Source organism: Marmota monax, unplaced genomic scaffold, assembly GCF_021218885.2.
Source record: "Marmota monax isolate L192 unplaced genomic scaffold, Marmota_monax_Labrador192_F-V1.1 WCK01_AAM20220418_F8-fsc00009, whole genome shotgun sequence".
NCBI classification, from domain to species: domain Eukaryota; kingdom Metazoa; phylum Chordata; class Mammalia; order Rodentia; family Sciuridae; genus Marmota; species Marmota monax.
Genome location: NW_026694710.1, coordinates 20,164,227 through 20,187,622, shown reverse-complemented (window position 1 = coordinate 20,187,622; position 23,396 = coordinate 20,164,227). Strand labels below are relative to the sequence as shown.

The 23,396-nt window shown below is 41.8% G+C and overlaps 1 long non-coding RNA gene across 3 annotated transcripts in view; it reads left to right on the top strand.

The window, feature by feature from the left end:
- The window catches only part of LOC124078803 (uncharacterized), a 51,074-nt gene extending 40,439 nt beyond the window's left edge, over positions 1–10,635 (top strand). For all 3 annotated transcript variants that reach the window (XR_006847062.2, XR_009224810.1, XR_009224811.1), the window contains exon 4: positions 9,498–10,635. This is a non-coding gene — a long non-coding RNA (uncharacterized LOC124078803). The remainder of the gene's footprint in view (positions 1–9,497) is intronic.
- Positions 10,636–23,396: the final 12,761 nt, after the last annotated feature.

Below are 23,396 nucleotides of genomic sequence, written 5' to 3'. Positions count from 1 at the left end.
TGGAGAGAGAGAGGACGAGGGTGTGAGGGGAGCTGAGAGAACCAGGTCAAGCTTGAGAGACGTGTCCATGAGATACACCAGTGGAGATGCCACTAGGTCCCGAGTACCCAGGTTTGGAGCTGCGGTGGCGAGGCACTCTGATTTGCAGCTATCTGTGTGCATGGATTTGTGACTTTAGCTGGAAGACCTATACTGTATGGGTATTATCAGGAATCTGGACTTTGGTGAGCTGGAAAAGTGAGGGGGAAGAGGAACTGGAGATCCCGCATGCTGACAGATCTTCCAAGGAGCTGGGTGGTAAAGGAAAGAGGAGTAAAGGCAGAAGGTGCAGAGCAAGAGGTGAACAGAGGGTTGAGGGACATCTTGTTCAATGTGAGAGTGATTTCCTACGAGTAGGAGACTGATAGAAAAGCCGTGGTTGAAAATGCTGAAAGGAGAAGGGGAAGCTAATTTAAAAAGTATTCCTTGGGAGGCTGGGGGACGAGAGACAGGGATGGCGGGGATGCCCTTTGATGGAAAGGTGAAGAAGAAGCATGTCATTTCCTGACAGTGGCAGAATTAACACTGCAATGTGACCTTTAAGTGCCAGGGTCCAGAGCCAGGCAGTCTGGGTTTGAATTGGATTCTGCTGCTTCTAGTGGAGGAACCCTCATCTTAGTTTCTTGGTTGGTGAGATGGGGATGACGATCCTATTCTCCACGTGGAGGACTCTTATGTGGACTGGATGACATCACAGAGCATCCAGCACAGAGCTCAATACAGGTGAGGTGATATTGTGTTAATAAATACAGTTTGCCTGTGTAAGTGGGGGGTCAAAGGGGTCTACATTGCATCTGTCAATCCGTTGGGTGGTAGTGTGAGGTGACATGGTACTGGGACAGATCAGGAAGAAACGTAGTGTGAAAGAGCTGTTCAAGGACAATGAGAGCAGGAACCAGTCACCGGCCTCCTGTTGGTGTTGCATGGCAGGTAGAATTGGTCTACATGAGAATGAAAGGTACTAGTTCAGATGGTCTTTCCCCGTCAACATGAGGGAGAGAAATTGGGACAATTCTTGGAATTGTTCACCAAGAAGCACAGTGGGTTTTCTGAAACCAGAAACTAATCCATACTTTGCCTGAAGCTAGATCTGTGTACTGAGCTTCCTGTTTGGAGGGACATTTACTTGAAACAAAGCAAGACAGGTCTTGTTTTACAAAGAATGTCTTTGGATTTCAACTGGGTTTTTTTTTTTTTTCTTTTGGGTGTGCTGTCTGCTGGTATGGGAGGGCAGATTCCAGCTCCTGGAGATCACAGAGACATGTAGACAAATGTAGCTCTAAAGATATCACAAAGACAGACAAAATGTGCACTAGACATCTAAAAGAAAGTCCTAGCTGCACAGTGGTGATGCGCACAGGTAGTCCTGGCTACTCAGGGGGGTAAGATGGGGGAATTGTGATTCGAAAGCGGTCTGAGCAATATGGGTAGACCCTGTTTCCAAGAAACCCACCAACCAAGAAACCCAGTACTTGTTAATTGCAAAGATATGGCCTGGATAATGTAATTTCTGTTTTGATACATCATGGAAGAAAGGGCATATATATAAGTGGGAGAGGGAATTAACATTTAGTTAGCATTTTCTAAAAAAAAAGACACTTGTTCAGCTGCTTTAAATACACTCATTAATGTGATTATTTTTAATTGCTTATATTTTTAGTGGAAAAAAACTGAGGTCAAGAAAGGATATGTTGCTCATCTACTATACAGCAGAGACATGATTTAAATCATTGTCTATCTGACATCAGTGATTATGATAATCACCTTGTTCTATTTCTTTGTTTTCAAAAGTTGTAGGGGTTGCTGCTGCACTCAGATGCAAAGACTCTGAGCAGCCCTATTCCATCAGTAAAGGCTCCATGACAATTTGGGGATTTCTAGGTCCTGCCTGCCTTGTGTCAGATTTTCTCCAGCTTCACTGTAACTGACCACACAGGTTCCAAGGGCTACAGACCAGAACGGATGCAGCTTGATGATGGCATGGAATTACAAACTGGAGATAAAATAAGTACAATTGTTATTTTATACAGACTGATGATAACGGCCTCCATGGACGTGAGTCTCTGTAAGTTGCAAAGCACTTGCCTGAATGTCAATGCTCCTGAGAAGTAGACAAGGCAGGCCAGCAAGGTCACATCACTCACCTGAGCTTCGCCTGCTGATTAGTGGCCTGGCTGAGTCTGGTCTTTTGGCACCTTGTCCAGTGGCATGTAGAATAATGAGACATTCTCAGTTTGGAGTTACTGTGTCTATACAAACTACAAGCTAACCTAGAAGATACATGGATTTGTGGTCAGGCTTAAAATAGCACCAGCATATTTCAAAACAGCTTACAATTTACTTTCTCTGCTGGACAGGAAAGATGACCTTTCTTTTCTTTGTGCTCGTAAGAACACCCAGCTGCAGGTTACAGCTGTGAGCAGAGAATGGTGTCCTCTGGGTTTGTTCCATTTTCAAACCTTCACAGAAGAAGGAAAAGCTTTTTAGTCATTTGCAGATGGTAACAAATTGAACTCTGTGCCAAGCATTTACAGGGCACCTGAGCAATTGTGACTTCCACAAGTTCTGAAAGGAGCTCCTCTCACAGATCTTCCTGTTCCTTCCATATAAACCTGCGGCCAGCGAGGGCACTGGTTTTTCTAACCAAAGAAGCCAAGATGCAGCTTACCCCTGTCCAGCCACTCACCGGATCACACATTTTTGCTTCTGTGAGTTTCAGTGGCATTGTTTGCTTTTCTGTCCCCTTTGCCCCTCTGAGTTAGGTTCTGTGCTCTGAGCAGCTCAGCTCCTCTGGAGACGGACAACTTGATTCAAAGATGTGCACAGTGAGTTGAGAAAGCAGCGCTGGGGCCGATGTCAGCTGGGCCATTTGCAAGCTTTGTGCTCTTGAGAGAGCCACTGACGTCACCGCCTTGCATTTCTTCATCCGTGAAATGAGTGTGAGATGTGCCTCACAGGGTTGTGAGTGAGCAGAATGTGACACACGTGTGAGTATACATGCACACAAAATGGACAATTACCTTTTAAATTTGTCTGCCTTTCCCATGTTTGTGGCTCATTAAAAAAGAAAAGAAAACTATTTCTGACACAATGTTATTTTATGGAGTGGGTCCTCTGAAGTTCTGGTGGCTATCCAGTGGCACCCTGGGAGATGGTGGGCCCTTTAGGAGGTAGGGCCTGGTGGGAGAACGTGAGTCACTGTGTCCTGGAAGGGACACATGCTGGGACCTCAGCCCCTTCCTCTTTCTTGGTGCCCTGCTGCCGTGAGGCGAGAAGGCATCCTCTGCCATGCGCTCCTGCCACCATGTACTGTGTTGCCAGAGTTCCAAGGGCCAGGGCCAGGCGGCCAGGGCCAGGCAGCCGTCACCTGAACCTCTGACAGCAAAGTCAAGATAAACCTTGCTTCTTTTCAGTTGCTTTTCTTGGGAATTTTGCCAGAGCAGTGGAAAGCTGACTAACAGGTGATCCTTCCCCAAACGCATTTCAACACGTCCTTCATCTTTCCTTCTTCAAGGACCTTTAGTGGCCCCGTGCTTGTGACGATGTCATTGAGCAGACCACACCTGGGTCTCTCACCCCTGGGCTGGGATGCTGGTCCTCCCTGAGCTTAGGTTGGCCTCCTGCTGTGAACACGGCTCCAGCAGGATGGACGCTGACTCCCAGTGGTGCCTAACCCCTCACTAGGAAGCTCTGGGGTTCCCTTCCCTTCCCATGAACTTCCTTTCCCAACAACTCCAGAAGCAGCCAGAATCTTTCAGAGTGTCCCAGAGGCTGGGAGGCTTCAGACCTTATGTCCATGGCCTAAACAACAGGAATGCCAAGCCCCTCCCCGCCTCTTACATCCCAGTGCTTCCCCATTCCAACGACATCAAGTGCAGGCGCCCTTGCTTTCTGGGTTCTGAGCCATTAGCTCCTTCCCTCTTCACTGAGGCATGCTCACCTCTGCCCCCGGTTTTGCCCATTCTCACCCTTCTCAAGCGGCTTCCTCATTCCACCCAGGGCTGCAGGATCTTGCGGCACCTCTCAGGAGCTGCCTCCCCCATGAAACTCTCCGGGTGACCCTCCATCTGATCTTTTCCTTCACCTCTGAACTTGACCCCTCTGACAAGTCTGCTGTAGCACAGGGTTTAGCACCAAGTTATCCACTGCTTGTGGCAATGTTTTAGATGTCATTTTTGACCCTTAAGTAAGTTGAGAGATTTAAAACTCGACCATCTGAAAACTGGTGAATTGAGTAACTACTGTGCACTCTTAGTTATCAGATAAATACGTAGGACATGGCTTCATTTCTCTGATGGCTCATAATTTAATGGGAGACATAGACCAGTAATCAGAAAATGAAACGTATTGTTAAAAGTGTTATATAATAGGGGCTGGTGTTGTGGCTCAGTGGTAGAGTGCTTGCCTAGCATGTGTGAGGCACTGGGTTTGATTCTCAGCACCACATCAAAATAAATAAAGATCCACCAACAACTAATAAAATATTTATATAAAAAAGTGTTATATAATAGAGATATGTACAATGTCCTTTGGGGGGGGGGGATGAGTGTGGGGGTGTGCCTGGGGAGGAGGGTTCTTTTATCGAACATCTTCAAGTTCCAAACACTGAGACAGGGATTTGGATGCAATGAGACCAACAAACAAGTGACTTGACAAGATCAGAGAAATTGACACGGTCCTTGGGTGGGTTAGCTCCAGAGGCCACACCATGTGCATTTCCATTGACCTGCCCCACAAGGGTTGGCTTGGTAATCACTAGCACACCCTACTCTGCCACTGACCCCTTGGATCCTTGTCAGTCTTGTGGTGATTTTCAGCCATTTGCAACTTTTATTCTACGTGAACTTCGATTTTTCTGAGAATTACTAAAGTAAGACAATAAACCGATAACAGTGATAATCATCATCAACAACAACAAAAACAAATTCTGCTTTGTAATGTGAATAGGTCTCACATTATTCATTTGCTGATTTGAAAGAGTGAGCTAACTTGTTTTTTAATCTACTATTTCCATTTTAAATAAGAGGTTCTCAGTGAGTGTTTGTGGAAGAATGGACGTTGAATACACGACTTGCATTCTGAGTTGGGACCAGGAGAACAGCTCACCACCTTCTCTTCTTGTTGTGTCTTGCGCTTGAACTGGGGGTTGAAAAGCCATGGGGAATTGAAATGGGGAAGGAACCACTGAGACTCTTACACCTTGCTATTTGGAGTCCTCCTGGAGAAGGGCTGAAGCGGTTGGTTTAGCACACACACAGACAGAAGGTAGGTGGCTATCTAAAATAGAAGCAAAGAGGAAGAGAATAGAGGAATGGTAAAAGCAAACAAAATTGCATCAAGTCTTGGAAGGAAAGCCAACTCTCAGCTCTTCCTCTTATTGCTTCTCCCATTTCAAGATCATTCAGAAAAGACCATGTAAGAGCCTGTGGTTTCTTCAGTGAACTACAAGGGACCAAAAACCATAGCTAGACCCACCAGGGATGGAAGACGGAGGAAGCCTGGAGGGGCAGGTCTTTCCCATTCTGTCCCCAACCCTCCCAGGCAGGCCTTGGCTTCTCCTAATGCTCCTTGCCTAAGGTGTCCTGCTCGTCCTCCCAGCCCAGCTGATCTGCCGGGCTCCGGAAGACAGAAGTGTGGGCAGAGCTGGGAGGTGAGGGCAGGCACCGCAGCGGTGGTGCCCGGAGGAGCACTTGCTCATTTCATAGCTGGGTTTACTGGCATCATGAGGTTTCACTGTTGACTGTCAGTCTACCATCCATCAATCCTGTCCTGCTGGAGGCAGCGCCCAGGTCCCATGGGCCTCTGAAACATTGGTCTGTTCTCTTCCCTGCCTATTAGCCCCAGTAAATAAAGGAAACGGAGCCACAGATGGAAGTTGTTTGCTGCACCAGTGTGTCTGGGGCCAGGGAGACTGTGGCTGATGTCTCTGCCAGGAAACACACCAGCTGGTGATGTTTTTACGTCTGCTCTCCCCGGTTCTGATGGGGAGCAAATGGGAGGATTGATGTGCTGAGCCTGCCTTATTTTCCCTCCAGCTTCCATTTTGGGTTTACACACTCTTGGCAGGAGGGCTTCGCAGCTGCAGGCTCTGCTTCTTAGGCATCCTCAGCTGAAGCTGTGATGATTGGCCCTTGGGGATGAAGGAAGGAGGCGGATAACTTCCTGCACCTGCTCTGGCTTGCATGAGGGATTCCCCCTTCTCACCCATTAGACTGAAACTACTTGGGACAAAGGGACTATTTCTAGCTTATTGTAATGGAACAAGAGGATTGAATTCTAAGTTCAGAAGGAAAGCCTCATGGATAACATAGTGCTGCACCTTGAGAAGAGACAGCCTGGATCCCATGTCAAGACCATCCACCCGTTGGCTCAGTCACACCGAGTTCCTCAAAGCTAAAGGCATTTCAAAGTCTTTGTGCTATACAATTCTGAATTTGTAGATGTCTTAGGGTGAGTGACTTTGTGAAGTTAATGTCTGTAGCTCTCAGTGTCCTCTTTTGTGGAATGAATAGAAGGATAAATGAATAAGTCTCTCTCTCTCTCTCTGTTTTAATTCTAATCCTTGTAAGTTTTCCTATTTTTATAAATGCTATTAATTTGTATAAAAAATTTCATGTGTTTCCAAAATTCCATTTTACAATGAGATGTTTTTAGCTTGAGTTTGTTATAGTTTCTCTTTTCCAAGTCATAAATGCATGTGTGAATATTTACATGTTTATGTGTTGGTCTTTTTTTTAAGAAGATTTTTAAATTTTTATTATATATATATATTTGTGGTGATTGAACCCAGGGCCTTGTGCATGTGAGGCAAGCACCTACCAACTGAGCTATATCCCCCTATGTGATGATGTTTCATATCTTATTTTGAAAGACATGTGTCATCATTATGAAACTCAGATTGCCCAGGTTGGATATTGGCTTTGATTCATCAGTAATTCCAGCTTAAGCCAGTGGCTCACCCTTATTATATTCCAATTTTTCTTTGATAAGATGGACATAATAATAATAATGTCTACCTCTTAATGTTGCTATGATAATCAATGAATTTATATAGTGAGTACTTACAACAATGTTATTATTGTGGGAAATGACTGAGAAATATGATTTTGGAGTTTTTGCTTTCAGGAAGTTGTTTTCTGGTACATGAACATCTTCACCTCATTCATGAGACCTCAAATTTTATATTCATGTGAAGTTTCCTTTCTTAATTTTTTTCCTTCCCCCATTTTCCCTTTCTTCCTCCAGTATCTTCTCTTTACTCCTTCCACTGGGGCCTTTCTTTCTTCTGTCATGAGAATGAAGTCCCTATCCATGTCTCTTTTTTGCCATATAGAATAGATGTATATATACACATACACATACACACAAGCATGCATACGCTTATGTATGTATTGGAAGTTATAATTGCACTTCCTTTAGGGACTGAGTTTTTCCTCAGTAAAGAGAAAGATATTAGTAAAATGAACTCCTGATTTGTTTTTTCTTAAATAGAAAAATAATTCTATTTAAGTGAAAAAGGTTGGGAAGAATGACTGATCAACCTGGTAGGAATGAGCGCATTTCCTATCCAACTGTTGTCGCCAAATACTATTTCTTACTGAGAAACTGAAGCTTCTTCCAGAAGTAGATCGTTACATGTGTGGGATAGGAAATGCATAAGACAATTCTGGACCATCTTTTCACCTCAGAAGGCAAGGGAACTACCAGAGGCCCTTGGGGACATGTTAAAATGACTTAAGAGCAATGGAAAGTAGTTTGTAAGGTCTAAAGATGAGCAACATAAACATCAAAGGAAAGAATAGCTGCAATACATTGAAATACATCATTTATGTAAAAATTCCTTGAACTCATAATGTTATTTTAGATAAGCAGAGGAATCACTGTTACAGTTGGAGAATTCTAGGGACTCCACTAATTATTATGAAAATTAGTGAATAAAAGGAAAGATGAATCATTTTCCCTGTCTTTTTAGTCAAATATTAACTCAAGACAACCAAGTAGTCGATATTAGAAAGTTTCTTTTTCTTTATAAAAGTATTCCTGATTATAAATTAAGGAGGAAAATTAAAATAAAGATTATTATTATTAATAGTAATAAAATCAATAGGTAAAATGCTAATGGATAATATTATGAGAGATGGATTTGGCTGGTGACACTGATACCCATGGATCCATCTTAACATCATATAAATAGAGGTAATTAGGTATTAGGTGCTACCTAATGGAACCTCACCATATCATAAAAATTAACAAAATTTGAATGTGATCAAATCATTAAATCTATCCAACAGTTTCCAGGAAATACAGGAGACAGAGGAATACACTAAACAATACCTATTGTGTGTACTTGGCCAAATGTCGAGTGAGAAGCCTTACCCAAAAAGTTACATGTTATGTCAACAAATTATTAGGGAAAACGAAAGAGGTTGAGTAAACCTATAGATAAAAAGAAATTAAGAGACACGTTAACTGCTGCCACAAAGAAATGGAAGAATGAGCGGACTGGATATTTGATAATACAGTGGGATTGCCATTAATTTTTTAGACATGTAGTGGTATTATGAACATGTTTGAAAAAAGAGGCCTTCTCTCTGAGAGATATACACTGAAATATTTAAAAACAACACAGTAAAATGGGATTTGCTTAGAAATTTTGGGATATGGGAATTGGTGGGGTAAGAATGAAAATGATTCCCTGTGAATTCACTACTTTTGAAAGCTGGAAATGGACACACAGAATTCCGTTATATGAGTCTCTTGATCCTTGTTTGTAATTATGTTTGTAATTTTCTCCAGTAAAAGTTTTAAAATCCAGCGAAAGCAGTGGTGGCCACACTCTGTTTTCCTGGAGCCTCTCCACACCCTGCTGCCTGAGCTCTTCCTCAGTGCTCTGGACTCTGTGCCCTCCTGGCCATTTGCTGGTCATGATCTCTTCACCCAGGCCCAAGAGGGTCATGACTTTTTTGGACAAGCCGTCTGGTTTTGGTTTCCCTGTTGCCACTGAATGCTTTCTCTTTTCTTCTACTTTTTCAAAAGCCAGCCTCCATCTTTGTTAAGGTTTAGACTTGGAAAGTCCCTCAGAGTCTCATGTTTTGAAGACCTGGTCAGAGATGGGGTTTGGGGAAGTGATGACGAGGGCTCTGACCTCAGTGTGGATTAATCCACCAGTGGCTGAATGGACTACTGGGAGGGGGTGGAAACTACAGGCCGTGGAGCATGATTGGAGGAAGCAGGCCCTGGGGGCATGCCCTGGTATTCCTTGTTTTGGTTTGCTCCTCTCTCCCTGCTCAGCTCAGTGAGTTGAGTAACTTTCCTCTGCCTTGCTCCACCATGGTGATATGCCTCATCTCATGCCTGAAGCAATGGAGCCAGCTGGCCAGGGTCCATACCGCTGAAACTATGAGCCCAAATTAATCTTTCCTCCTCTGAGTTGTTTTCTTTTTTTTTTTTTTTTTCAGGTAATTGTGAAAGTGGAAAAAATAAAAAATGCTGGCTGACACAACCTTCATCACAGGCCTTGCTCCACCTCAAAATAACTTCACGCATGATGCTTTCAGGGATTTATAACTCACCCCTACTTTGCTCCAGATACCCCCTCAAAAGGGTGTGAGAATCGTTCATTCTTTTCTATTCCCGACGAAATGGTACCTTGGTGGTGGCATGACTTCTTCGGGAAGGCAAGTGGGACTGTTAAGAGCCATGAAAAACATAGGTGCATGGGAAAGACAGAAATCATGCTTCTAATATGACAATGTGGGTTGTGTGGAATAGACGGAAAGTCCCTGTTCTGCCATCCCCAGCTCTCTTCCCTTCTTTCAAAGGAGAACTATGGGGTTGGAAAAGAGGCATTTTGGCATGGTGACAACTTTTCTGGAGGAGTTGATCAAGATCATTCTTAGTCAATATGGAGGAGGGCTTTACAAAGAGCACCAGTCTAGGGCAAGGAGAGTGAGCAGCTGACATGGTCGTGACAACAGCCCTGATTCTCACTGACCTGAGGGTTCTCCTGGGTCACAGACTTCCAGGTAAAACCAGAAAATTACTGCACAAACCAAGATAAATTGGCCACCCAACACTAAGACCAAGGAGACATTTCTTAAAAAGAATACAGGACATATCATGTGAATAGAAAAATTCTTTTTATCATTGGCAACAAGGCTCTTTTCTCCAGGAAAAACTAATTGCTATGACAACATATGTTTGCTCTTAATTACCTTGCCACAGCCAAAGCTGATTGGGAGACTAGCCTAGATTTGGAGTTCTCCAACTTATGAGAACACCTTCTGGGGTTTTCTACTCTAAAGCTAGTAGAAATCCAGACAAAGAAAATCTCCAGAAACACTTGTGAAAGACTTATAATTTCAAAATAGCAATGTAAAATTAATAGAAACAGTATAATTATCAAAAGAGTTTGCAATTCCTTTTCAGTTGTCATTTTTGTCTTTGGGAAGATATTGAACATTCGTTCTAAAAGTCAGTGGAATAATTCTTTTCTCTGAATGGGTTGCCATTAATTTCAAACACAATTTCACTTTCTTCATTTTTTTTTTTTGGTTATGAAATAAAGTTTGTTGCTCACACAGTAAAGGACTGTCAGTCGTGTACAAGAATGTTCTCTGAAGAATTGTTTGGGATAACAAAGAACTAGAAATAACATAAATGTTCATTAACAAAGGAACTTGATTAATAGTAATGTAATCAAATCACAGAACAGAATACCGTTCACTTTCTTTATTTTGATTTTGCCTTTTAGGATTTCTAATTTGAAAATTTAAGAACACATTGTTATGTGACTCCTATTTCATAAGGTTGCCCTTCCATCCAAAATTAACACAAAACTAATTTTGCGTTTGTAAGATGGAGAATAGATTCCTTTTGATCAGAACAAAGTAAGCAGGAAAGAACTAGAAGTGGAAATTGTGATTAACACAGAATGCATAAAGTGTATTGGTTTTGTGGAAAGGTGTCATGGGACCACCAGACTACATCTAAAGCTGTATTGTAAGTGCATTTTTTTTTTAGCTAGAATTTCCATAACTTTCACTAGATTACAAAGGAGACTTTATTACCAAAAGAGATTAGGACCATTGTATTAGAGTGCTGAAGGGCTAAAGGAGAGACCAACAATCAGTAAAACCACTGTTCTGACAGAAACCTGTCATGCCCTTGATTCTGACATCCAGAACCAGCAACACCTCGAAATGGGATGTGTATTGTACCCAATGGCATCTTAGGTCAGATGAAATACAGTAATTATTTGTGGAATTTTGAGATTATCTTTTATTTCTGTGATTCTTAATAAGGAAGACTTGTCAAAAACACGGGTCAATACACTGTCAAAAGAACTTTGGATTCAGGGCCAGGAGACCTAGAATTCCTGGCCCTGACACTTTCAAGCTGTAGGAACTTTAGCACATCATTTAGCACTTCACCTTCTGAGGTCTAGGCTCATTTCCACATCTGTAGGATATAAAGGTGTAATCATCTGATTCTCAGAATTCCTCTAAAAGCACCTGAAGTGGGAAGCAGGTAACAGTTGGTGAGTGATTCAGGAAGTCCCCCACCTTCAACCTAGAATAGTTTTGTTAGAAGTTCTACAAATCAGACTTGTTCTTAAATTTTTGTTGGAAGAATAGTTTCTGTTATTTTTCATTTAACAGTGCCAAGTCACTTAATGTTTGAAAGATGATCAGAGTGATTATAGAAGCACAGATGTTGGGTTAGATAACCTGCCTGCCTAGTCATTCTTGCCATGTAACATTGGCCCAGTAATTATAACTGGAATAACTTTGGTACCTCCCTAATGGGGTTGGATATCAAAAAGATAGTTCATAGGAAAGGCTAATTTGATTTCTGTGAATTGCATGTAAACTAATTCTGTCCCTTGGGTTAATGAGAGTTAGTGAATGTTGGGGTCTTCATGTCTCTCCAAAGATTATCTACTTTGGTATTTGGTCTTCCCAAGTTCATCTCAGAATGTTTTATAGGTCTTTGGACCCATAGTCAACTTCTGAGAGACATTCACCACTGGAGATGACCTCAGCATTTTGGATGGGTTATTATTTGTTGCAGAAAATCAAAGGAGTAAGGAAGAGCTCTCAGAATGATCAGAAATAGCAGAAATGCCTAGAACTACAGGTTGAAATTTAATTAAAAAGTATTCATTGTGGCTTGGTGAGGGCACACAGATAATATGATGTGTTACTGGCATTTAGAGGCTGGGTGATTAACTAAGTCATCAGGGTGGAAACAAAGAAAAATAAGAGGCCGGGGACCCCAGAGGAAGGGCCAAGTTGTCCCACGGGTAGATCTGAGGAAGTTTCCCAAGGGAAATAGCATTTGAGCTGAACTTTGAGGGAAGAAGGAATGATCACAGGTGGGAGGGCAGGAGGGAGAAGGGCTTTTCAGTCAGGTGAAGCAAAAACAGATTACATGACAATAAATAATTACATAACAATAAAAATAAAGCAGAGGTTAAACAAAATCTTCATAACATTGCTTCTTAAGAGTTAGGTACTTAATGAAGTACTTTATATGCACTATTTTCTTGCAGTTCATTTGGTCCTTAAACAACTCTAGGGACAAGTTTTATTACTCTTGTGATTTGGGTATAAGATGTATCAATCAGGGATATTGAAGGTGAAATGAATGGATCTGAAAGCTATAACTGCATCAGTCCATCCTAGAATGAATGGACTGACTGGGTGGTAACCGTAGGCAGATGTGAGGTGTGGCTGGAAGAGGTGTGTCACTGGGCATGTGGCCTAAAAGGGGACATCTGCTCTCTGGTCCCTGCCCCCACCCTCTGCTTCCTGGCCACCATGAATGGGGCAACTTCCATCTTCCATGCCTTCCTGCCATGATGATCTGCTTCACCTTGGGCCCAGAGCAATGAACGTAGACGGAATCTCTGAAACAGTGAGCCAAGATAAACCTTTCCTTCCCCGTTGAGCATTTGATCACAGAGATGAAAAGCTGACTAACACAATTACTATGACCATTTTGTAGATGAGGAAAAGGAAAGAATAGAGAGTGGAGTGTCTTTCCTACACTGGGAAGTGGAATAACATGGATTAGAGCTTAGAAGTTCATCCTTTTAACTAAATGTTCTCATCAATGATGAGGCCGGTCAACCGACTTGGGGCCAGACCAGGGGTAGTTAGGACCCCTATGGGTCGTGATAGCCATGGAAATCCTTACTGGTTCCTCCTATGAGACAATGGCTTTTAACTATTGCACTATTGACACTTAAGGCTGGGTAACTTTTTGTTCTTCAGGGCTATTCTGTGCTTTGTTCAGCCACATCCCTGGTCTCTACCCACCAGATGCCAATAGTGCTTCCTTCCCAAGTTGTGATAAACAGAAACGTGTTTGCAGACATTTCTAACTGTACCCTGGGGGGCAGGATCTCCTGCAACAGGGAACTGCTGTTGTAGGCAGCTTCATACAAGTACTGGTTTGATGCTATGCACAGACTGAGCTGAAGCCAGCAGAAATTCTCTCTGCTGTGCACAAAATTGTCTCCAGCAAACTCTCAGCTTTGAAATTGTGCTTCTCAGCAGCTGGGGTCTTGATTTCCCCCAGGTGACTCACATAGCCCTTGTCTGTGGGAGTCAGTCAGTTATCTGTTATGACAAGGCCCCTTGTGTGTTTGAGGGAGGTGTAGTCTTCGACACTTCAAAGCACACAGGATGCACAATTATGTCTCTGCATTGTGCTTGCCAAAGCATGACAATTGGAACACTTTGATCCATCCAAGGTTGTTTTGTTCTGACCAGCATCAGAAGTTCTGAACCTTAGATTGAGTAGTGAAATTGATTATATATTCCATTTGCTCCAAGCCTACCAACTTGTACCTCTGCTCATCTTTTCATTTTATAGGCCCACCTCCACAGGAAACAGTTATGTAACCTTCTTAATGGCATTTTCCATGGTGACTGGGCTTTCCAGAGTAGGTTGGGTGGTATAGCTGCATTATCAGTATCCCTGGGTAGGCCCAGTAGGAGTTTTTGAGGTTAGGGCTTAATTATAGAAATGAAAACCTCTGGAGACTAAAGCTGGGAGGAACAGTGTGGAAGGCCAAAATTCAAAGTCAGAAGGGTGTCAGCAAAGTTTTTATAAATAAAAGTACTAAAAGCAGATCCTTGCCCTGGGATTTTGAGCCACACCTTTAAATAAGGGAAATGAGACCAAGGGGGGAAGATTCAGGATTGATGGGTGAAAACAGTCACTGCCATGAGGCATTTTTCAAACAAATGTTTCCTAAACACTCATTGTACAACAGACTCTGCACTGAGCATCCTCAGAGCCAATGCAGGATGCAAGCTTCAGCACCCAGAAATGGAGGTGGAGAGAAGCTGAGTCACATGCTCAGAGTCACATGGCTGGAATATGGGAGGACCAGGGCTAGCACTCAGGTCTTTCTGATCCCAGAGCTTGGGATAGGAATCACTGAGGTCTGCACCACGTTCTGAGCAGTGCATGCTCCTAGGGTGGGCCCTGGGAGGGCTGACCTGATTTAAAAGATCAGGGAAAAGGTGGATCAGATACTTCAGATACTTATTTTAATCATCCTCTCAGGGGTGAAGTCAGAGAAGAAGAGGAAGAGTCCCTTGGTCACCACCGCTGAAACACAGCCATGGCGTGTTGGTGCAAACCTCCTAAGAATACAGCAGAGGTTCTGAACCCTCATTCCTCATCTCATGGCCTATACCCCAGAGGGTGTATTAGTTTGCAGAGGTAGCTGTCAAAAAGTACTCCATACTGTTTGATTTAAAGAGCTCTGGAGGACAGAAGTCCAAGGTCAAAGTGCTACACCATTGGTTCCTTCCAAGGTCCATGAGCAAGAATCTATGTGTATGTTTCCTAGCAACTGGGGGCTGCTGGTCATCTTTGGTGCTTCTTGGCTTGTAGATGCCCCATGCTGATGTCTGCCTTCCTTTTCTCAAGGCGTTCTCCCTGTGTCATGTCCACCTGTGTCTAAATTTCCAGACACCAGTCATATAGGATTAGGGCCCACCCAAATGACTTGTTTATTTGCAAAACCCTACTTCCAAGGAACGTCATGTTCACAGGTACTAGGAGCTAGGGAATCAATGTATTTTTGTAATGATTTGTGGAGGGATGCAACTAAGCTCATAATGACGGCATCTCAGTGAAGCACACAGTTGTTGTGGTTTGGGCTCTGGCTAGGGCTCCTCTGTGAGCTGAGTTGGCTATGTGAGAGAAGTGCAGCGTCTGTGCCCTTTGAGACTTTGAATGGAGGTGCTCCACTAGTCTCCTATGTCCTCTCCTGGCCCTGCTCCCCTCTTATTTACATCTAGCCTTTTAGATAATAGTGAGTGGGAAAGAAAAAGATAAGAGCAAGTAAGACTAGCAACACAGGAGAAAACAGAGGGAAGAGTGATCATTTTACCTGTGATTTTCTTTTCTTTTCTTTTTTTTTTTTTTAGATACCAGGGATTTAACTCAGGTACACTAGACCACTGAGCCCCATCCCCAGCCCTGTTCTGTATTTTATTTAGAGACAGGGTCTCACTGCCTCAGTCTCCTGAGCTGTTGGGATTACAGGGGTACCACAAGCAGCTACCTGTGATTCTTCTCTCTCAGCAATGCCATCTTCTTGCCTTCTGATCCCTTTGTGTGAGCTTGAAACTCTATTCTCTTCTTGGCCCATCTCATGGAGATCTCTTTTCAAAAGTAATTAGGCCTTCTCTTCCTTCCTGGCTCCCTCTCCCTATGTTGGGGGAGGGGAGATAGAGTGAAAGGAAGACGCCCAGCTCTTCTCCAGGAAATAGGGTATGGGTGTAATGTACTGGGGAGAGGTTGGAAGTTGAAGCTTTCCTTACACTTTGACGCTTGTCTGTCTTCCTTTTCCCTGTCCTCCTGGTGTAGAAGGACAAGAGTGTTTAACCCTCAGGCAGGATTCAATCCAGAATGGAATGTGTGGGTGGTGGGAGCTGGGGAAGGAGGCGGGCTTTCCAATGTAACATCTGCTCCCTTCAGGCTCTGCCAGCTACAAGCAGACAATTGTTTTTAGAATAGCTTGTTTTATTTTGGTGTAAAAATGTCCAATAATCCAGCTGTGCCAGGATGTTTGCATTTTGTAGAAGTGTTGCCATTAAACACCATCTTCAATTGACAAAATGGCAAGGGAGAGAGAAGGAGCTGATATGTTTTCTTTCTTTCTTTTTTTGGAGTACTAATCATTGAGCTGATGTTCTTGAGCTTTATCATGGATCAGGGCTTCTGTACACACTGTCTTTATTGCATCCACCTCAGCCAGGGAAGCAATTATGACAGGTCCCACTTTACTGATGAAGATTCATGAGAATGGGAACAAATTTTACATATACACATGAGATAGGGCACTAATCTCTAGGGTATATAAAGAACTCAAAAAGCTAAGCACCAAAAAAACAAATAACCCAATAAACAAATGGGCCAAGGACCCGAACAGACAATTCTCAGAAGAGGATATTCAATCAATCAACAAATACATGAAAAAATGTTCATCATCTCTAGCAATTAGAGAAATGCAAATCAAAACTACTCTAAGATACCATCTCACTCCAGTCAGAATGACAGCTATTATGAAGACAAACAACAATAAGTGTTGGCGAGGGTGTGGGGGAAAAAGGCACACTCATACATTGCTGGTGGGACTGCAAATTGGTACAGCCAATATGGAAAGCAGTATGGAGATTCCTTGGAAAACTAGGAATGGAACCACCATTTGACCCAGCTATCCCTCTCCTCAGTCTATACCCAAAGGACTTAAAAACAGCATACTACAGGGATACAGCCACACCAATGTTTATAGCAGCACAATTCACAGTAGCTACATTGTGGAACCAACCTAGATATCCTTCAATAGATGAATGGATAAAAAATGTTATATATATATATATATATATATATATATATATACACACACACACACACACACACACACACACACATACAGACAATGGAATATTACTCAGCAATAAAAGAGAACAAAATTATGGTATTTGTAGGCAAATGGATGGAGTTGGAGAAGATAATGATAAGTGAAGTTAGCCAATCCCCCCAAACCAAATGTCAAATGTGCCGCAGTCTGGCTGGGCACAAATCACCAGCCACTGAAGCAGGAACAAACTTTATTTTTAAACTGCAGGAAAACACTTCACACAGCTCCCGGGGAATCCTCCCGAACGCCACTAGGCTTGTCCAGGAAGCCCCAGCCGGAAATACCTCTCCCAGAAATCCCTCCTCCTGCACTTCCCCAACCAATGGGAACTCTCGGGGAATCCCTGGAAATCCCCAAGAGAACTCCAAAATAGTGTGAGAACTCAAAAGTTGCGGCAGAGGCGGATAGTAATGCCTCGCCTGTCAATCAATACTGTTGGCAAAATGCCAGGGGCCATACAGACTCGGCAGTGGCTCTCAGCACAAATGTTTTCTCTGATATAAGGAGGCTGATTCATAGTGGGGGTGGGAGGGGGAGCATGGGAGGAATAGATGAACTTTAGATAGGGCAGAGGAGCTGGAGGGGAAGGGAAGGGGCATTGGATTAGAAATTATGGTGGAATGAGTTGGACATCATTATCCAAAGTAGATGTATGAAGACACAAATGGTGTGAAGATAGTTTTTATTCAGCCAGAGATATGAAAAATTGTGCTTTATATGTGTAATATGAAATGTAATGCATTCTGCTTTCGTATATAACAAATTAGAATTTACAAAAAAAGAATATAATCAACAATAAACTTGGAGAGGATGTAGGGAGAAAGGCACACTCATGATTGCTAGTGGGACTGCAAATTGGTGCAGCCAATATGGAAAGCAGTATGGAGATTCCTTGAAAACATGGAATGAAACCACCATTTGGCCCAGCTATCCCACTCCTCAAAAAAGTCTATACCCAAAGGACTTAAAAACAGCATACTACAGGAACACAGCTACATTAATGTTTATAGCAGCACAATTCACAATAGCTAGACTGTGGAACCAACCTAGATACCCTTCAATAGATGAATGGATATGTGTATATATATATGTATATATATATATATATATATATATACATATATATATATATACACACATATACACACATACACACACACATACAATGGAATATTATTCAGAATTAAAGGAGAATAAAATTATGGCACTTGCAGGTAAATGGATGGAGTCGGAAAAGATAATGCTAAGTGAAGTTAGCCAATCCCAAAAAAACAAATGCCAAATTTTTTCTTTGATTTAAGGATGCTGATTCATAATGTAGTTGTGGGGGACATGGGAGGATTAGCTGAACTCTAGATAGGACAAAGGGGAAGGAGGGGAAGGTAGGGAACATTAGGGTAGGAAAGATGGTGGAATTAGATGGACATCATTACCCTAAGAACATGTATGAAGACACGAATGTGTGACTCTATTTTGTGTACAACCAGAGATATGAAAAATTGTGCTTTACATGTGTAATATGAATTATAATGCCTTTAGCTGTCATATATAACAAATTAAAAGAAATTTTTTGGAGGGTACCAGGGATCAAACTCAAGGACACTTGACCACCCAGCCACATCTCCAGCCCTATTTTGTATTTTATTTAGAGACAAAGTCTCACTGATTTGCTTAGTGCCTCATTTTTTCTGAGGCTAGCTTTGAACTCATGATCTTCCTGCCTCAGCCCTCTGAGATGCTCAGATTACGTCACCGTCACCATGCCTGGCTAAAAATATATTTTTTGAAAAAGTTAAAGCACGAGGAAAACTCTCCCCCTCCCTTTAAACAGAAAGCTGTCATTTAAACTATTCTAAATTCTTTGAGGAGATCCAAGTTCCCACATACAATTTTCTTTTTGTCTAAAGAACATCCTTTAGCATCTCCCATCGTGAAGAGGTCCTCATGACTAAACTCTTCTATTTTTTGCTTATCTGAAAACACTATAAATTACCCTTTACCTTTGAAAGATTTTCACTGGAATGCAATGACATTTTTTTTTCATTCAGCAGTTTAAAGATATTTTATTGTCTTTTTTCTTGCACTGTTCATGATATGAAAGTGGCAGTCATTTGTATCTTTGTTTTTCTGAATGCCGGGTGCCATTTTTACCTGTGGCATCCTTTAAGATTTTCCTCTTTATCACTAGTTTATAGCAATTTGATGCTTTTGTGTATTGGTAATGATTTCTTTCTTTATTTTTTTTGCATTTTTTCACTGTATGTGTATGGTTTGATTCCAATTTAAATACAAATTCAGCCATTATTTTAAAAAATATCTTTTCTTTTCCCCTTCCTTTCAAACATTAGTTTGCACTTATATTTAGTACACCCTTTATGTTTTTTTGGCTCTACTATTTTCTTGTCTCTTTTCTCTTTGTGTTTAACTTCAGGAAGCTCCTACTGCCATTTTCACACCACCCTGAATGTTTTCCTGTGTGTTGAATCTGTCATTATTTCCATGCATTAAAATTTTCATTTCAAATGTTTTCTTTTTGCAGTTCTAGAAAGCTCCTTTGTTTTTATAAAATTTCTTTCCTCATCATTTTTCATGCATTTATTTATTTATTTCATTTTGTTCAAGGTAAGTCCTTGAACATGTTTGTTTTAGCAATTTTAAAGTGCTTGTTTGCCAAATCCACTCTCTCCATCATTTGGGCGATAAAAGAGATTCCTGCTTGTGTGTGAAAATATCCCTGCCATTGGTAGAAGAAAATCGGTCTGTATTAGTAAATAATGTTTGGCTTCAAGTAACCAAATGCCATAAAGCCATAATCATATAAAGAATAAGGAATTTGCCTCATTGAAGTGTGTGGGAGTAAGCAATTGCTGATTCTGATTTAATAGCTCTGTAATATAAAGATTACTGTAATTCTTGTTGATAGTTTTTCATAGAGTGGTAACCTCACTATTTCATTAAACTGCAAATCTCCAAACGTCACAGTTGTATTCAAGGTCCCGCCAATGGAAGCAGTGGTTTCTAATAGGTATCACCTTGTGACTTTCCATGTCACTGGAAGAACTGAGGCACATGACTTCCTTTGGACTGACCACTTGTTGAGTAAAATTTCCCTGACCGACTTAGGCCAATGAAAAATTTACTTCTTGGACTGATGAATTTGGGCTCTGGGAATCGGGAGACAGTAGTGGGGAAGGGACAGGCAATGTTGTCCATGCACTGCAATATAAAATGATGCCCTCGTAATGTCATTGGGTCTTCATGTTGTAGGATGTGTGATGGGATTCTTTGAGCAGGGTCAGAAACAACGTGTGCAGACTCTGATGTTTTTCTGCAATTTAGGTTTAGAAGTCCATCGGAAGAATTTTGTAAGCTCTACTTTCTTTCAAACACACAGAGGGTAAAATTAAGTTGCTGAGTTTTCTGTTAGCTGAAGTGTCTGGTGGCACAAGGGTAGGGAGAGTCATGGTAAATTGGAGAATATGGCAATGTGAGTCACCAGTAGAGCTAGTGGACTCATTTCTTGATAATTTCTGTTATGAGCTGTGTGACCTTGGACAGGTCAATCTCTAAGACTCAATTTCATCATCAAAATCTAGAAATATGGTATATTTGTTGTGGGGAATTAACAAATAATCATCAGTGTTATTCTTTCTATTTTATTATTATTTCTAGTTTATTTACCTAAAACTAGAAATAATAATACAACTGTGGTTTCTAGATAAGAGTAGCAATTCTCAAGGATTTAGGTGTCAGGCCACTTTAAACCCTTAGAAATTATTGAGGATTTCAGAAAGCTTCTGTTTATACTTGTCATTGCTATCATATTTACACTATTAAATATTAAAGCAGAGTTTGAAAGTATTCATTAAAATAACAATGAAAGTGCATTACATTTTACAATATGTAAGATTTTAAATGGAAAAATAGTCTGTGTCACTATGACAAAATACTAGAGAAAAACAACTTAAAGGAGGAAAGATGGATTTTGCCTCACTGATTCAGAGGGGTTGGTCCATGGTCAGATGGCATTGTTACTTCTAGTCCTGTGGTGCGGCAGTACGCTGTGGAGCAGAGCTGCTTGCCTCAAGGCATCAAGGAGGCAGAGAAAAGAGGTGGGGGCAAGAAATTCCCTTGCAGGGCACAGGCTGAGCGACCTACTTCCTCCTACTGGCTCCACCTCCTACAATTCCCACCACCCCCAGTAACACCACCAGCTCTAAGCCCATCAGTGGGTTAATCCACAGATGAGATCAGAGCCCTCACGACCCAGTGCCTTCCCAGGAGCCCCACCTCTGAACATTGCTCCACTGGGGACCAAGCCTTCAAGGCATGAGCCTCTAGGGTGCCTGTCAGATCCAATACGTATTAGTAAGTTTTCCAAAAGAGAGAAACAGTGAGAGAGTGGTGTGGTTTTACATGATTGCCAATCTCTTCTGATTTCATAGATGACAGCGGGGCTTTCTTAAGTGTTTCTGCTTTCACTTTGCTGGAATATCACATGTCTGTTTGCTCTGGGCGGCTCCAGTGAATGCTTGTGAGAGAATGAGGTTGGGGGGTGGGGAGAGGGAAATAATGCTTTAGCATTGTGATAAGACAGTTTTGCTTTCAGGTACTCCCCTGAAACATCTCTGGGGGTTCCTGGGCCAGATGCTAAGAATGTTTCGTAAGAAAAATTGACTCTTTCCCTCATAACTGAGTAACATAACAACCTACTATGTGCACCCATGTCTCAGTACCCACATTTTTGTAAAATGGAGATAAAGATACTCCCTGCTCCTGGGTTGACCAGTGGAGTGTAGAGTTTAGTGAATGACCAAAGTTGATTACTATTCCTGGCCTGTAAATGCACATGATAAAATAACTATCTCTCCCTTTTCCTTTGGAGCAGAAGGCACTTTGGGGACATTGTGTTCAAGAAGTAGGAGAGGGAAATATCTGGATTTATAGATAGAGGCTCAATATTTGGACAAAAATGACCCCTTTGGGAAGTCATGATGAATGCATACCATCCACATCATATAATAAATCATTTTCTGAGAAATTATCTCACTTAATTTTTACAGCAAATGAATGTGGGTTAGGCATATTTATCATCCCCATTTTACACACTAGGCAAATGAGACTCTGAGTTTAAAGAACTTGCCCAAAGTCAGAATTTGTAAAGCGAATCTTTATCTTCTGACTGCACATCCTGTGCCTTTGAAGTCTCCTCCTTGCCTCCAGGTTCTGATTTTTTGCACATTAATATGCATGTAGTGCACCTGCTCCCCGGGAGGCAGGTTTGCTTACATCAGCTTTTGAAGCTGGTGCCTGAAACTTATTTTTATTAAGGATGGAAAATTCACTGAATAGACAGATGGACTTGAAGGCCTTTACATTGCTTCGGAGATGAAAAATGCTGGGTAAGTGTTATTATCCATGTGCTGGTAATTTGATCAAAGAAGCAATAACTATGCAGAACTGACCCTAAGAAAATGAGATCTAAAATGGGAGCAGTGGCCATCAACTTTTGGGCCAGAAGACCTCAGGCTTATTCAAATTTTGATTCAGGAAGCTTCTATGGGCTGAGGGGAAAAGGTCTGCCTGAGACATTAATAAATTCTGCTGCTGACCCCAGTGTAGTAGAGGCTGCATGGATGTGTAAATTCAATATCATTAGCAGAGGAGTGGAGATGAACCCCCAGTGACTCCTGGGAGAATCTTGCAGGCAGGGAACTGGGGGATGAAGGTAAAGATGCTAATGGTGGACATTAAAGTCTCTTTAGAAAGCCTGGTGCCTAGCACTGATAATAGTTATGGGAGTAGTGATGCTAATAACATTACCATCTGACAATCTGACACAGATAGTGCGAGTTCTCACCATCAGCTTCTATTCCAAAGACTCCATATGCTCTTGTATAATCCTCACAAGAACCCTATGAAGGAAGGTTTTTTTTTTTTTAATTACTCCCATTTTAAAGCTAAAAAAAAAACTTAAATTAAGGGATGTCAAATAATTTTCCTGTGGTCACATAGCTAGCAATTGGTAGAGAAAAGATTCAAACCAGCTCTGATCTCACTGTCTAAACCATTTGATTTACTGTCTTCCCAAGGCTTTTTGATCTCACTGGGAGATAAAACAGACATTTAGACCAATATTTATTGCCAGAAATATGACTATTTTATAATAAATACAATCCTAAGCTTCCTTAGGATTCCTTTCATCTTTGGGTATTTACCCATTATAGTCCCAAATGTGAATGAATTCCTATTATGTCTGATACCTGCTATTACTCATTGTTATTTCTGGAATAACATTCAACATTTCAGGTAAAATTTCAATATTTTCCCTAGACAGGTTCTGGGAGCCTACAAAGGGGAGATAGCCTTTGGAGACATTCCATTGTCTAAGGTTATTATCAAGACC